This window comes from Bos mutus, chromosome 12 (genome assembly GCF_027580195.1).
Source record: "Bos mutus isolate GX-2022 chromosome 12, NWIPB_WYAK_1.1, whole genome shotgun sequence".
Taxonomy (NCBI): domain Eukaryota; kingdom Metazoa; phylum Chordata; class Mammalia; order Artiodactyla; family Bovidae; genus Bos; species Bos mutus.
Genome location: NC_091628.1, coordinates 12,444,564 through 12,458,540, shown reverse-complemented (window position 1 = coordinate 12,458,540; position 13,977 = coordinate 12,444,564).

The window sequence follows — 13,977 nt, the reverse complement described above, 5'->3', positions numbered from 1 at the left end:
CAGTCGTGTCCGACTCTTTGCAACTCCATGGACTGTAACCCACCAGGCTCCTCTATCTGTGGAATTCTCCAGGCAAGAATACTTGAGTGGGTTGCCATTCCAACTCCAGGGGATCTTCCTGGCCCAGGGATCAAACCTGTGTCTCCTGCATCACCTGCATTGGCAGGTGGACTCTTTACCACTGTCCCACCGGGGAAGCCCGTTCCCAAGATTCATGAGCCATGTTTTGTGTGCACGCGCTGCTTTTATTTCATGTTAAAGGCATTTCATGTGTATCTCACTCTGTTTCTCACTGCTCATCTTGTACCTTTAAGATACATCTATGATGCTCCGTCTAACATTATGTTTGTGTTTATAGATCTACCTCACTTGATCATGATTTATTTCTAAAACCATTGTTGGATTCAGCTAGCTAACATTTTAAGAATTACACATCTACATTCAACAGCGAAATGGGCCCATATTGTTTTATAGTTTTAGAATGTAGTCTACATGATACTAATCCTTTGGTTCTTATGGCAACTTCCTTTATGGCTTAATAAATGTTCCATTTTCTTTCTCAGTCTCTGCCTATGTCCCTCTTTTAATGTGTCTATGTGTGAGGTTCTCTTTATCTTGCTAATGGGTCTTTTAATCTTTTATCTGTAATTCTAGGAAGTTAGTCTCCATGATTTCTCCATACATTTCTTTTTTCATATTTTTCTCTTTCTGGTGGTTCCTATCAGATGAATAATGGCATTTCTACTTCAGTCTCCAGTGCCCCTGGATTTGGCTTTTCTCTTAAATTTCCTCTCCAATTTCCTTCTGGCAAAGTCCCTCAGTCTTATATCCTAACTCACAAGCTTGGTCTCAGATGTACTCTTCCAAGAATTTATCCCTTCTCCATGTTACTGATTCAACTTAAATTTTTCTTACATACTTCTAATTTTTTTTTTACTTCTCAGTTGGTCTTATCTTATAGTTCTAATACTGTCCCTTATCATATATATATATGGCTTCCCAGGTGGCACTAGTGGTAAAAAATCTGCCTGCCAATGCACAAGATGAGGGTTTGATCCCTGGGTCGGGAAGATCCCCTGGGGTAGGAAATGGCAACCCTCTCCAGTATGCTTGTCTGGGAAATCACATGGATAGAGGAGCCTGGCAGGCTACAGTCCATGGGGTTGCAAAGAGTTGGACATGATTGAGCAACTGAGCATACCCAATATATATATGATGTGCTATGTGCTTGGGTCAGTTGGGTCTCTGTCACTATATGGCCAATGGCATCTGACTCATCTTTTAAGCAGTAAATTTCAGGTTCATTTCCTCTGGGATCATTAGATTCTTTTTCTGGGCATGTGTTTTGGAGTAGAGTCTAAGCCCTAGCTTGCGTCACTGTGGGTGATTTTCAGGGGTGAGGACAAGCTTCATGTAGGGAGCCTTAGGCATCATAGAAGCATTGTTGCTTGCTCCCATTTGCTGCTCCATCACCAAGCAACCACCATAGCCAGAATTTTGCATTTAAATCCCTAGGGATGGACAAAGCTTGAACGACATCACCTCCCCAGCCCAAGACCTGTAGGGAGAGGGCTGGACATCAGCAGGTTGTCTACACCTATTTCTTGCCCCCTCCATCCAGCAGGACTCTCACCCTGCCCCTGGTCACCCAGACCCCTGGTACCAGCCCTGCCACTGCAGAGTTCCCTACTGATGCTGTAACAAATTCCCACAAACTTTGTGGCATAAAACAACAGAAATGCATTGTCTTATATGTCTGGAGGTCAGAAATCCAAAATGAGATTCACAAGGCTGAGGTCAAGATGTTGGCAGGGCTGGCTCCTTCTGAAAGACCCAGGGGATAATCCACTTCTTTGCCTTTTTCAGCTTCTTGTGGCCACCTGAATTCCTTGATGTGTGACCTTTTTATCTGTCTTCAAAGTGCATCACTCTGACCCCTGCTTCCAAGGTCTCAGGGTCCTCTCCTCTGATTCCTCCAATTCCTCCTGTGTCCCTCCTATGTACCAGCCTCCCAGATAATCCAGGATAAGCTCTTCCTCTGGAGATCCTTAACTCAATCACATCTGGAAAGTTCCATTGCCATATAAAAGTAACAGAGATTTCAGCAATTAGGATGTGAACTTATTTAGGAGTCATTATTCTGCTGACCACAACCATATCATAGAAGTAGGATGAGGAATCTAAGGTCATACAAACACCTCCTTTGTGCAGAGTATTGCATTAGTAGGGGTGTTTGGAAGCACAGAGCTTATAAATAAAAATGAGATGAGATCTCTCCCTATAAAGAAAAGCATCATACAGATAACATTTAGAAAACAAATGTGTAGATTAACAGGATGTGGGCTGTTTGTGAAATTAACCAGCTTCAAGGTTCAAAAGCTCCTATACTTTGGCCACCTGATTCGAACAGCTGACTCATTGGAAAAGACCCTGATGCTGGTAAAGACTGAGGGCAGGAGGAGAAGGGGAACAACAGAGCATGAGGTGGTTGGATGGCATCACCGACTCAAGGGACATGAGTTTGAGCAAGCTCTGGGAGATGGTGAAGGACAGAGAGGCCTGGCATGTTGCAAAGAGTCAGACACGAATTAGTGACTGAACAACAACAAAGGTTCAAATTTGTCATCTTTCAACTCCATCCCAGTGGCATGGCTGTGCTAGGACCTTCAGGTTTTGGAGTATCACCACTCCCCTGGACTTGCACTTCTTGTAGTATCAGTCTTTTTTTTTTTTTAATGTAAAGATAGTTGATTTACAATATTGTGTTAGTTTCAGGTGTACAGAAAAGTGATTCAGTTATATATAAATGGGCTTTCCAAGTGGTGCTAGTGGTAAAGAACCTGACTGCCAATGCAGGAAACATAAGAGACACAGGTTTGATCCCTGGGTTGGGAAGATCCCCTGGAGGAGGTCATGGCAACCCATTCCAGTATTCTTGCCTGGAGAATCCTCATGGACAGAGGAGCCCGGCGGGCTACAGCCCATAGGGTCCCAAAGAGTCAGACATGACTGAAGCGACTGAGTACACGCACATATACACGTATGTGTATGTTTTGGAGAAGAGTTGAAGCCCTAGTTTGTCAAAGTCCCTTTCATTTCAATTCTTGTTATCGAGCAGGTTCTGTGCCAGCAGATTTTCTTGGAATTCAGAATCAGAGAAGTGGGGGAAACGTGGAGGAAGCCCAGCTCCTGTCCTCAGAAGGAGCTCCATCTATTGGGAGACACACATAATGAATGGCGGAGAACACCACCACGTTCTGGAGCAGGGCCATCACCAAGTTCCAGGGGGGTCTCGCTGGCCACCAGCCGCTAATCTCAGTGGAAGCCTCACCTCCTTCCCAGCCGGGGAGGAGATAAGAGGGAATCGCAGTTACAGAGGCCCCAGACATCCTGGAAAGAGTGAGTATGAGGCACGTGGGGCCATCTCAGCGGCTCTGCCCTCCTCCAGCGCTGTTGGGAAGAGATCGGCATCAGAACCCTCCCTCACCGCTCCCTCCAGCCTCCGGACTCCCCTCCTTTCTTCTCGCCCCTTTCCCTAAAGGGGGAGCCAGGGAAGAGGCCTTACAAAGCAGGACCTTACCCGCCTCAAGTCCTTACATTACAGCCAACAGAATGCCAAGGGCTTGACAACAGAGGGAGGCTGGAGGCGGGGGGTGGGAAGCAATTGCACAGTGCTGTTATCAGCCCTCAAAGGGCCTCCTGACCAGCGTTTCATCTCTGGAAACTTTTATCTCAAGTTCTTACAGCACCTGCCTTGAAAGGCCCAAGAGCCTCACAGACACTATCCTGCTCCTTGAACGCAGACAGGGGCTCAGCCCTCAGATCCTCGCTTCGCAGCTGAGTAAAGGAGCCACGCAGATCTCAGATCTCCCGTGCGGGTAGTTCAGAGAGCTGAAGGGCGTTCAGCCTCGGAAACACCCCCGACTCAGGGACACCAGGACCTGATGGATGGCAGAGGGTGCCTAAACTGCAGCTTTTTATGAAAGACAGTATCTGAAAATCATCAGGATCCTCCCAGCTTTCATTGTTTGCAGCCCGCCCTATAGCTAGAAGAGAAGAAAGATGGAAAACAAGCCCCTCGTTCCTCTCTTCCGGGCGTGGAAAATGAAAAATGATGGTCCTATGATATAGATTGAACCAGATAGATTGAACCAGATACCTCACCAGATATCTGAGCAAAGGCTCATTAGGAGTATGTCTCCTTCTTAAACAATGAATCAGGAAATCCACAAAGACCAGACTGACGTCATAATTCCTTTCTGGCTGATAATGACTGCTTAAGCAAACAGAAGTGTATGGTGCCCAGCTCCTGGTGCTAAAAGCTCTGTGCACACTGTCTTGGTGGGAGGACGCTGGGAGGCTGACAGCCTCTATGGGTTTATAGATTGCTACCTTCGGACACTGTGTCAGGGTTGAGCAAGCATCTGCTGTAACCCTGCCCTGACCTTATAGGCAGAATTCCCTGTGCCCGACTTGCTGATGCTGGGAACCCAGCTTTTGATCTGCGCATGCGCACTGGGTACCCGCAGCCCAGCCTCCAAGGTCCACGTGGATTACCAAAAACAATGCATTCAGGTCAGGGAGTGACAGTAGGTTGGCCATGACTCAAGCCCAGTTCAGAAGCGGAGGGGACACTGACAGACCTCCCGTTGTGGACTGACTGGTGGCATTCAGAAAACCACCATCGCGAAGTCACTATGGTAATTTTATTCACAATTTCCAGTGGCTTACTTGAATGGGTTATGTTCGCTCCATGAGTAACACAGAATGTGCTGCCATCTTTTCACCCCATATGTGGAATTAAATCATCCTACCCGGCCGTGTTTATTTTCTAAGCTTAAAAACAAACGATTGTATCTCCTAGGGGCTTCCAGGGAGTCTGTAATTCCTAAGCATTTGATCCACACCCACTTTAGCATCTAAGGAAATATCTGAACTAGATGACATGACGTGAGAATTTCTCAGAACATGGGTGCTCTTTGGAAGAGCATTTTGAAAATTATAAGGGAACAAACTCAATGATTTTCAGGCTATGGCTTAAAATAGATTGAGAAAGAAAGAATCGGGGGGCACAGGGCAGGGTGGGAGCAGGGCAATGAGAAAAAAATAATAATAATAAAGAAAAATTAGAGTCAAAATTAATCTGTACCCTCTGCAAGGGCCGAGAACCATTCCTGACTTTTTCAGTTCTCTTGCATCTCCTGATCTGCATCCTAACACAATGGGTGCAAAGTAGCTGTTGCTGACATTCATTCATTCAATTCAAAACCATTTTTTGAGCACTTATTATCAGCCTGGCACTATTCTAGGTACTGAAGATACAACAGGGACCAAAAAAGATCAAAACCCCTTACCTTGCAGACCTTATACTTTAATACTTTTGAAACCATCATCACCAGGATAGAGACAGAGGATAATAAAAGCATTGAGATCACAGACCCTATGTCTCCTTTGGCATCACAGCTCACCCTAGGACTGGTGAGGGGGAGAGTGCGTGGAATGGAATGGAACTCAGCACGGAGGCCACTGATTGACTGGGACCTGAATTTATCGCCACTGTTTAAAAGGCTGTTGTATAATAGGTTATTGCTTCTATTGCCTAATCTTCTTATGAGAATCTCTGAATAGTTTTTCTTTGCATGGTGCAAATGTAAATATTTAAACATCTTATTTCAAATAATGCCCAGTCACTTGGCTAGCCATATGAATAAAACTGGATTGGTCAAGCGAAAGAACCCTAACTCAAAATACTTAGGAAAAAAGGGGGAACTTATTTGCTCACATGATGGGGACAGCTAAGAGGTCATGCTAGCATCAGACTCATTGGATCCCAGAAGTTCATAAGCTCTTCTTCAGGACGCCTACTCTTTTCCATGATGTCTCATCTCTGCCTCCTTCCCTCGGGCTTCATTTTTGGCAAGCTCCCTCCACACAGTGGCAAAGGTGGCCTCCTACGATCCCAGATTTGTGTGACCCTTTCCCTTGTAATTGCAGGGACCACAGTGACCTTAAGGACCCAGGGACTCCAGAAATGTAATCAGATCGTCCTCTCTGTACCCCCACCCCCGCCAATCTGAACTCTGCTTCTCTCTATATGTCAACTTTATTACCCCTCCTATCAGCACTTCCCCAAGCAGAGGGAGAAGGGGAGCTTGGGGTCAGAGATAGTTCCAGTTTTACATAATCCCAGCTCTGCAGCTCTGAGGGGAAAAGAGAGCTTGCCCTCTCTGCATTCATATAAAATCCCTGGAGGCACTCCTGATTGCTCTGGCCTGGGTATGAGACCATCAGGCCAGCTACCACGGCCTTGGGGAGAGTCTACTACAATTGGCCAGGCCTGGGTCATGTGCCCATTACTGTAGACAGGGGCAAGGGAAGGTTAAGTTTAGTTGGCAGTTCCATCAAATTCAAATGCATCCCTCTCCTTCACCTCCTTTGGATTTGCAGTGCTTTTAGGAAAATGACCTAAATCTTTCCTCGTTCCTCCTCAGCTACACTAACTCCAGTGTAACTTTCAAGTGCTCAGTAACCACCTGGAGCTCTGGCTTCCATATTGGACAGCACAGCTCCAACCCCCTGGCCTGGCCTCTCTCCTTTGGAGAGTTCAAACCACTTTTTTTTTCCTCTTTCTTTTTTTAAAATGTATTTATTTATTTTTAATTGGAGGATGATTGCTTTACAATATCGTGGTTCCCGCCACATATCAACATGAATCAGCCATAGGCATACATATGTCCCCTCCCTCTTGAACCTCTTTCCCACTTCTCACCCCATCCCACCCCTTTAGGTTATTACAGCGCACTAGATTTGAGCTCCCTGCATCCAGCAGTCAGTTTCCACTGGCTATCTAATTTTATATATGGTACTGTGTAAGTTTCCCTGCTACTCTCTCAACTCATCCCACCCTCTCCTTCCATCAGTCTGTCTCTATGTCTGTGGCTCCACTGCTTCAAAGCATTTGTTTGAACAGGAAGGTATTGTACTAGTTGACTAGTTTACTGCTGCTGTAAAAATTACTATTAACTCAGTACCTTCTTAGAAGCATCTCAGATTACAGTTCTGGAGGCCTGAGTCCAAAAGGTGTCTCACTGGGCAGAAACTAAGGTGCGCACGGCCCGTGCTTCCTCAGGAGGTGGTAGAGAAGAATTCGTTGTTTTGCCTTTTCCAGCTTGCTATATTCTTTGGCCAAGACATCTCCCTCTGTCTTCAAGGCCCGATCACAACCTCTTCAGATCCCTTCCTGCTTCCCTGCTTCCGTCATCACATTGCCTTCTGCCTTCTATGTCAAATCTCTTTCTGTCTCATTCTAGCGATTCCATGTAGGGCTCATTTCGGATAATCTCCAAATTTCAGAGTCTTTAACCATATTTGCAAAGCCCCTAATACCATATAAGGTAGCATTCGTGGATTTCAGAGATTTGAACCTGAAATATCTTTGGGGGCAAATATTCAGCTTGCCACAGGGTAGACAGAGGTAGGATGAGCATTTCAAACAGAAGAAACAGCCTCTACCAGGACCCACTTGTGGATTGGAGAGAGTAAGTCCTTAGAAGTGCAAGACCAGTGATACTGAAGTGTAAAGAGAGAGGAAGGGTGAATGAGATGACGCCAGAAGAGTGGGCAAGAACCAGACCATTGAGAACCCATGCCGTGAGAAAGATCCTGTCTTTTTCCTAAGATAAATGTAAATCCATTAAGGGTGAGGAAAAGGAGTATATTTGTGTTTTTTTAAAAGCATCACTCTGGGACTTCCCTGGTGGCCCTGCAGTTAAGATGCTGTACTTCTACTACAGAGGACATGGGTTCAATCCCTAGCTGGGGAACTAGACCTCACGTGCCACAGCTGAGATTCCCCCATGCTGTAGCTAAGACCCGGTACAGCCAAATAAATGAAAATAAGTATTAAATAAGATAAAGTCAATAAAATAAAAAAAATAATAATAACATCACTCTGTGTGTAGAAAAGGGACTTGAGGAGGAGGGCCCGCGAGGATGGTGGAAGACCAAGTCAGGATGCTAATGCAGCAGACTTGCTGAGAGGTGGGGCTGGCTTGGACTGCAGCGGGACAGTGGAAATGGAGAAGTGAGACAGAGCTGAGAACTAATTAGTGGAGACACTGATAGGAACTGGCAGTGAGCTGCACCCAGAGGAAGAGGGAGGAGAGAGCAGTCCAAAGGATGAATCCCGAATTTTTGGCTTTCATCGATGATGTCATTCAGAAAAACTGGAAGATCAGGAAGGGGTACTGGGAGAAAGGCAGACAGATTGAATTTAGCTTTGGACCTATATTTGTAGTGCCCTGGAGATGGCTAGTAGGCATACTGGCCTGGGGCCCAGAGATACGAATTTAAAACTCATCAGTATAGAAATAGCCCTGGAAGCCTTTGTTTCATATGGTAATGTACTGGAAGAAAGAAGGAATGAAAAGAGGAGAGTGTCTAGAAATACCAACATTTGATGGCTACGTAGAAAGGGGAAAGTCCTTTTAAAATATTGAAAAGGGGAGCCTCCCTGGTGGTCCAGAGGTTAAGACGAAACCCTCCATGAAGGGGGTGCAGGTTTGATTCCTGGTCAGGGAGCTGAGGTCCCTGGCCTCGTGACCGAAAAGCCAAAACGTAAAATAGATGCAATACTGTAACAAATTCAATAAAGACTTTAAAAGTGACCCACATCAAAAAATATTAAAAAAAAACCTGAAAAGGAATAGTCACAGAGAGAGGACTGTATTACAAAGGCCAAGGGAAGAGTGTATTTCAAGGAGAAAGTGGCCAACAGGGTCAAATATTGGTGAGAGGTTAAATAGGATGAGGACTAAATCTACCCACTGGGTGTGACTGCAGCATCTAAGTACTATATTTTTACAACCTCTCCTCACCACCAATAACATACACACATATACAACCTTGCACGTGGCATGTATTCACTAAATGTTAATGTATTACTTTAACAAATACGCACCGCAAAGTCGGAGGCAGTGTGTGTGGTAGAGTGGAAAGAGCTTTGAATCCCAGTCCATCCACCTGCTAACTGTTGTGTATCAAAGCAGTTATCTCCGAGTCTTGGTTTCCTCACCCATAAAATGGGGATGGTAATGGTGAGTTTAGTAATACCACTTTATTTCTCAAGGTATTTTCTGGTGTGTTATATTATTTGACCTTTGTGCATGTGCTAAATCATTTCAGGCGTGTCCAACTCTTTGTGACCCTATGGACTGCAGCTCACCAGGCTCCTCTGTCTTTGGAATTCTCCAGACAAGACTACTGGAGTGGGTTGCCATGCCCTCCTCCAGGGGATATTCCCGAGTCAGGGATCGAAACTGCGTCTCTTATGTCTCCTGCATTGGCAGGTGGGTTCTTTACCACTGGTGCCACCTAGGAAGCCCATCTGACCCTAGCACAACCCAGTGATTTTCGGCAAACTATAGGTTAAGCAAGGCATCCAGGGCCCAGAGCTGGTCAGTTGCTGAACCAGAGTCTCTTGACTGCCAGTCAGGTGCTCTCATAAGAAAAAAGACTCAGGATCTCAGAGTTGTTGCTTTTTATTCCTAGAGATGGATGACCATTCAGCACTCATTTCAGGGGCCTGATATGATGGATTCTGAGTGTGAAGCTGGAGATATAAAGGTGAGAGAGATACAGCTCCTGCCCTCTAGGGAATCATGGTACCATAGATGAGACAGATACTATAAACAGATAATTATAAAAATCACATGATAAACTGTCCAATGTGGAGCCTTTAAGGACAAAGCACTGTGGGGACACAGTGGGAGGAATGGGGAGGTCTGGACCATAGGAAGAGGAAAGAGACCTGGAAGGTCTCAGCAGGTGAGGATCAGGCTTAAAAATACATCCCTGGGCTTCCCTGGTGGTCCAGTAGCGAAGAATCCACATGCCAATGCCGGGGACAGGTGTTGATCCCTGGTTCGGGAATATTCCACATGCCTCAGGGCAACTAAGCCCAAGAACTGCAACTACTGGAGCTCTAGAGCCCAGGTTCCGCAACAAGAGAAGCTGCTGCAGTGAGAAGCCCGTGCACCGCAACTAGAGAGGAGGCCCCGCTCTCTGCAACTAGAGAAAGCCCTCCTGCAACAACAAAGACCCAGAGCAGCCAAAAGCTCAATCGATCAATCATTTAATAATACATCTGAAATTAAACTGTGGTTTTCTTTTGCTTTCACTAGAATCATGGGATTTGAGAGCCAGAAAAGACCTTTTAAAATTAACACCTTTGTATACCAAAGATGGCAGCATTGACGACAAGAGAGTAACATGCCAAGCTCAAGAGTTGGAAAAAAAATCCTGGAGTCCCAGGTCCAATGCAAAGTCCTTTATGTCAGCAATGCGGTCATCTAACACAGAAGGCTCTGCTAGGTGCTCAGATGGGCCGGCCTGTCGGTTGCCCTCATCTGAAAGGGGCCACTGGAATCATGAGGGCCTGAGTCTGGGGGCATTGCTGGGCATTCACTGGAAAATTATAAGAAAGATACCATCTTTTGTCTATGCAAGAACAACAGTGGTTTCTCCTTTTAAATAACTGTATATCCTATAATAGAAAAACAGGGGAAAACAGCAGGGTGGGGGAAATCCACCAGAACTTTCATTAACACTGGGGATAAGAACAGGTTGCAAATAAGGAGAAATGGCTACTCAAGGTGTCTAGATCAAAGTAGGAACCATGGCAACCAAATCTTCACATTAAAAAAAAAAATCGAAATGCAAGCTCCATAATTTCAAGACTCTTCAATACAGTAATTATTGAAATGGTACAAGGTATTAGTTAAGTGAAATAAAATATTAACTTCAATAATCCAGACCCATTTAAAGAATGACAGAGGGTTAGGAAGAAAAATTTGACTCTCCAAAAATAAAATCTGTCATTTCAAGCAGATAATAGATTGCTGTCAAATAGAGTCCTTGGAAGGGCTCTTCCTATTAATAGGAAGATTGTGCAGATCAATGATGTCAGACCACATACCATTTGCTTGTGAACACACGCCTGGAACAAAACTTGATGACCCCTAAGAAGCTAGCTTCCATTCTCTACGTCCATGTCTCCATTCCTGCCCTGCAAATAAGATCATCAGTACCATCCTTCCAGATTCTATATATATGTGTTAATATACAATATGTGCTTTTCTCTGTCTGACTTACTTCATTCTGTATAGTAGGTTCTAGGTTCACCCACCTCACTACAACTGACTCAAATTCGTTCCTTTTATGGATGAGTATGAATCCTATTTCAACAACACAAGAGAAGACTCTACACATGGACATCACCAGATGGTCGACACCGAAATCAGATTGATTATATTCTTTGCAGCCAAAGATGGAGAAGCTCTATACAGTCAGCAAAAACAAGACTGGGAGCTGACTGTGGCTCAGATCATGAACTCTTTATTGCCAAATTCAGACTGAAATTGAAGAAAGTGGAGAAAACCACCAGACCATTCAGGTATAACCTAAATCAAATCCCTTATGACTATACAGTGCAAGTGACAAATAGATTCAAGGGATTAGATCTGATAGACAGAGTGCCTGATGAACTATGGATGGAGGTTCGTGACATTATACAAGAGACAGGAATCAAGACCATCCCCAAGAAAAATAAATGCAAAAAAGCAAAATGGCTGTCTGAGGAGGCCTTACAAATAGCTGTGAAAAGAAGGGAAGCAAAAAGCAAAATGGAAAAGGAAAGGTATACCCATTTGAAGGCAGAGTTCCAAAGAATAGCAAGGAGAGATAAGAAAGCCTTCCTCAGCGATAAATGCAAAGAAACAGAGGAAAACAATACAATGGGAAAGACTAGAGATCTCTTCCAAAAAATTAGAGACACTAAGGGAACATTTCATGCAAAGATGGGCTCAATAAAGGGCAGAAATGGTAGGGACCTAACAGAAGCAGAAGATATTAAGAAGAGGTGACAAAAATACACAGAAAAACTGTATAAAAAAGATTTCCATGACCCAGATAATCACGATGGTGTGAGCACTCACCTAGAGCCAGACATCCTGGAATGTGAAGTCAAGTGGGCCTTAGGAAGCATCACTACGAACAAAGCTAGTGGAGGTGATGGAATTCCAGTTGAGCTATTCCAAATCCTGAAAGATGATGCTGTGAAAGTGCTTCACTCAATATGTCAGCAAATTTGGAAAACTCAGCAGTGGCCACAGGACTGGAAAAGGTCAGTTTTCATTCTAATCCCAAAGAGAGGCAATGCCAAAGAATGCTCAAAGATGAGTGAGATGAGAAATGCACTCATCTCACATGCTAGTAAAGTAATGCTTAAAATTCTCCAAGCCAGGCTTCAGCAATACATGAATGGTGAAATTCCAAATGTTCAAGCTGGTTTTAGAAAAGGCAGAGGAATCAGAGATCAAATTGCCAACATCCGCTGGATCATCAAAAAAGCAAGAGAGTTCCAGAAAAACATCTATTTCTGCTTTATTGACTATGCCAAAGCCTCTGACTGTGTGGATCACAATAAACTGTGGAAAATTCTGAAAGAAATGGGAATACCAGACCACCTGACCTGTCTCTTGAGAAACCTACATGCAGGTCAGGAAGCAACAGTTAGAACTGGACATGGAACAACAGACTGGTTCCAAATAGGAAAAGGAGTACCTCAAGGCTGTATATTGTCACCCTGTTTATTTAACTTCTATACAGAGTACGTCATGAGAAACACTGGGCTGGAAGAAGCACAAGCTGCAATCAAGATTTCTGGGAGAAATATCAATAACCTCAGGTATGCAGATACCACCACCCTTATGGCAGAAAGTTAAGGACTAAAGAGCCTCTTGATGAAAGTGAAAGAGGAGAGTGAAAAAGTTGGCTTAAAGCTCAACATTCAGAAAACTAATATCATGGCATCCAGTCCCATCACTTCATGGCAAATAGATGGGGAAACAGTGGAAACAGTGGCTGACTTTATTTTGGGGGGCTCCAAAATGACTGCTGATGGTGACTGCAGCCATGAAATTAAAAGACGCTTACTCCTTGGAAGGAAAGTTATGACCAACCTAGACAGCATACTGAAAAGCAGAGACATTACTTTGCCAACAAAGGTCCATCTAGTCAAGGCTATGGTTTTTCCAGTGGTCATGTATGGATGTGAGAGTTGGACTGTGAAGAAAGCTGAGTGCTGAAGAATCGATGCTTTTGAACTGTGGTGTTGGAGAAGACTCTTGAGAGTCCCTTGGACTGCAAGGAGATCCAACCAGTCCATCCTAAAAGAGATCAGTCCTAGGTGTTCATTGGAAGGACTGATGTTGAAGCAGAAACTCCAATACTTTGGCCACCTGATGCAAAGAGCTGACTCATTGGAAAAGACCCTGATGCTGGGAGGGATTGGGGGCAGGAGAAGGGGACGACAGAAGATGAGATGGTTGGGTGGCATCACCGACTTGATGGATATGGGTTTGGGTGGACTCCGGGAGTTGGTGATGGACAGGGAGGCCTGGCGTGCTGCGGTTCATGGAGTCGCAAAGAGTTGGACACGACTGAGCAACTGAACTGAATTGAACTAATCCGCTGTATATTGTGGACACAGTGGGGAAGGAGAAAGCAGCACACACACTATCAGGCGTAAAATAGAGAGCTAGCAGGAAGCTGCTGTGTACATAGGGAGCAGAGCCTGGTGCTCTGTGATGACCTAGAGGGGTGGGATAGGGAGGGAGGGAGGCCTAAAAGGGAGGGGATTTTACATATATATATATAATATATATATAAAAATATATATGTATATATAAATATGTATATATATATAAAATATATAAATATGACTGACTTGCATTGTCATACAGCAGAAACCAACCCAACATTGTAGAGCAATTTTCCTCCAACTAAAAAAAAAAAAAAATGAAATTAGCTTCCTGAAAGTAAAACCTAAGTCATACACTCTGTAAATCCTATCTTTATAGATTGTAAAAACAAGCTTCTATCAACCGCTTTCTGAACTGCAATTCCAAGTGGAATTCA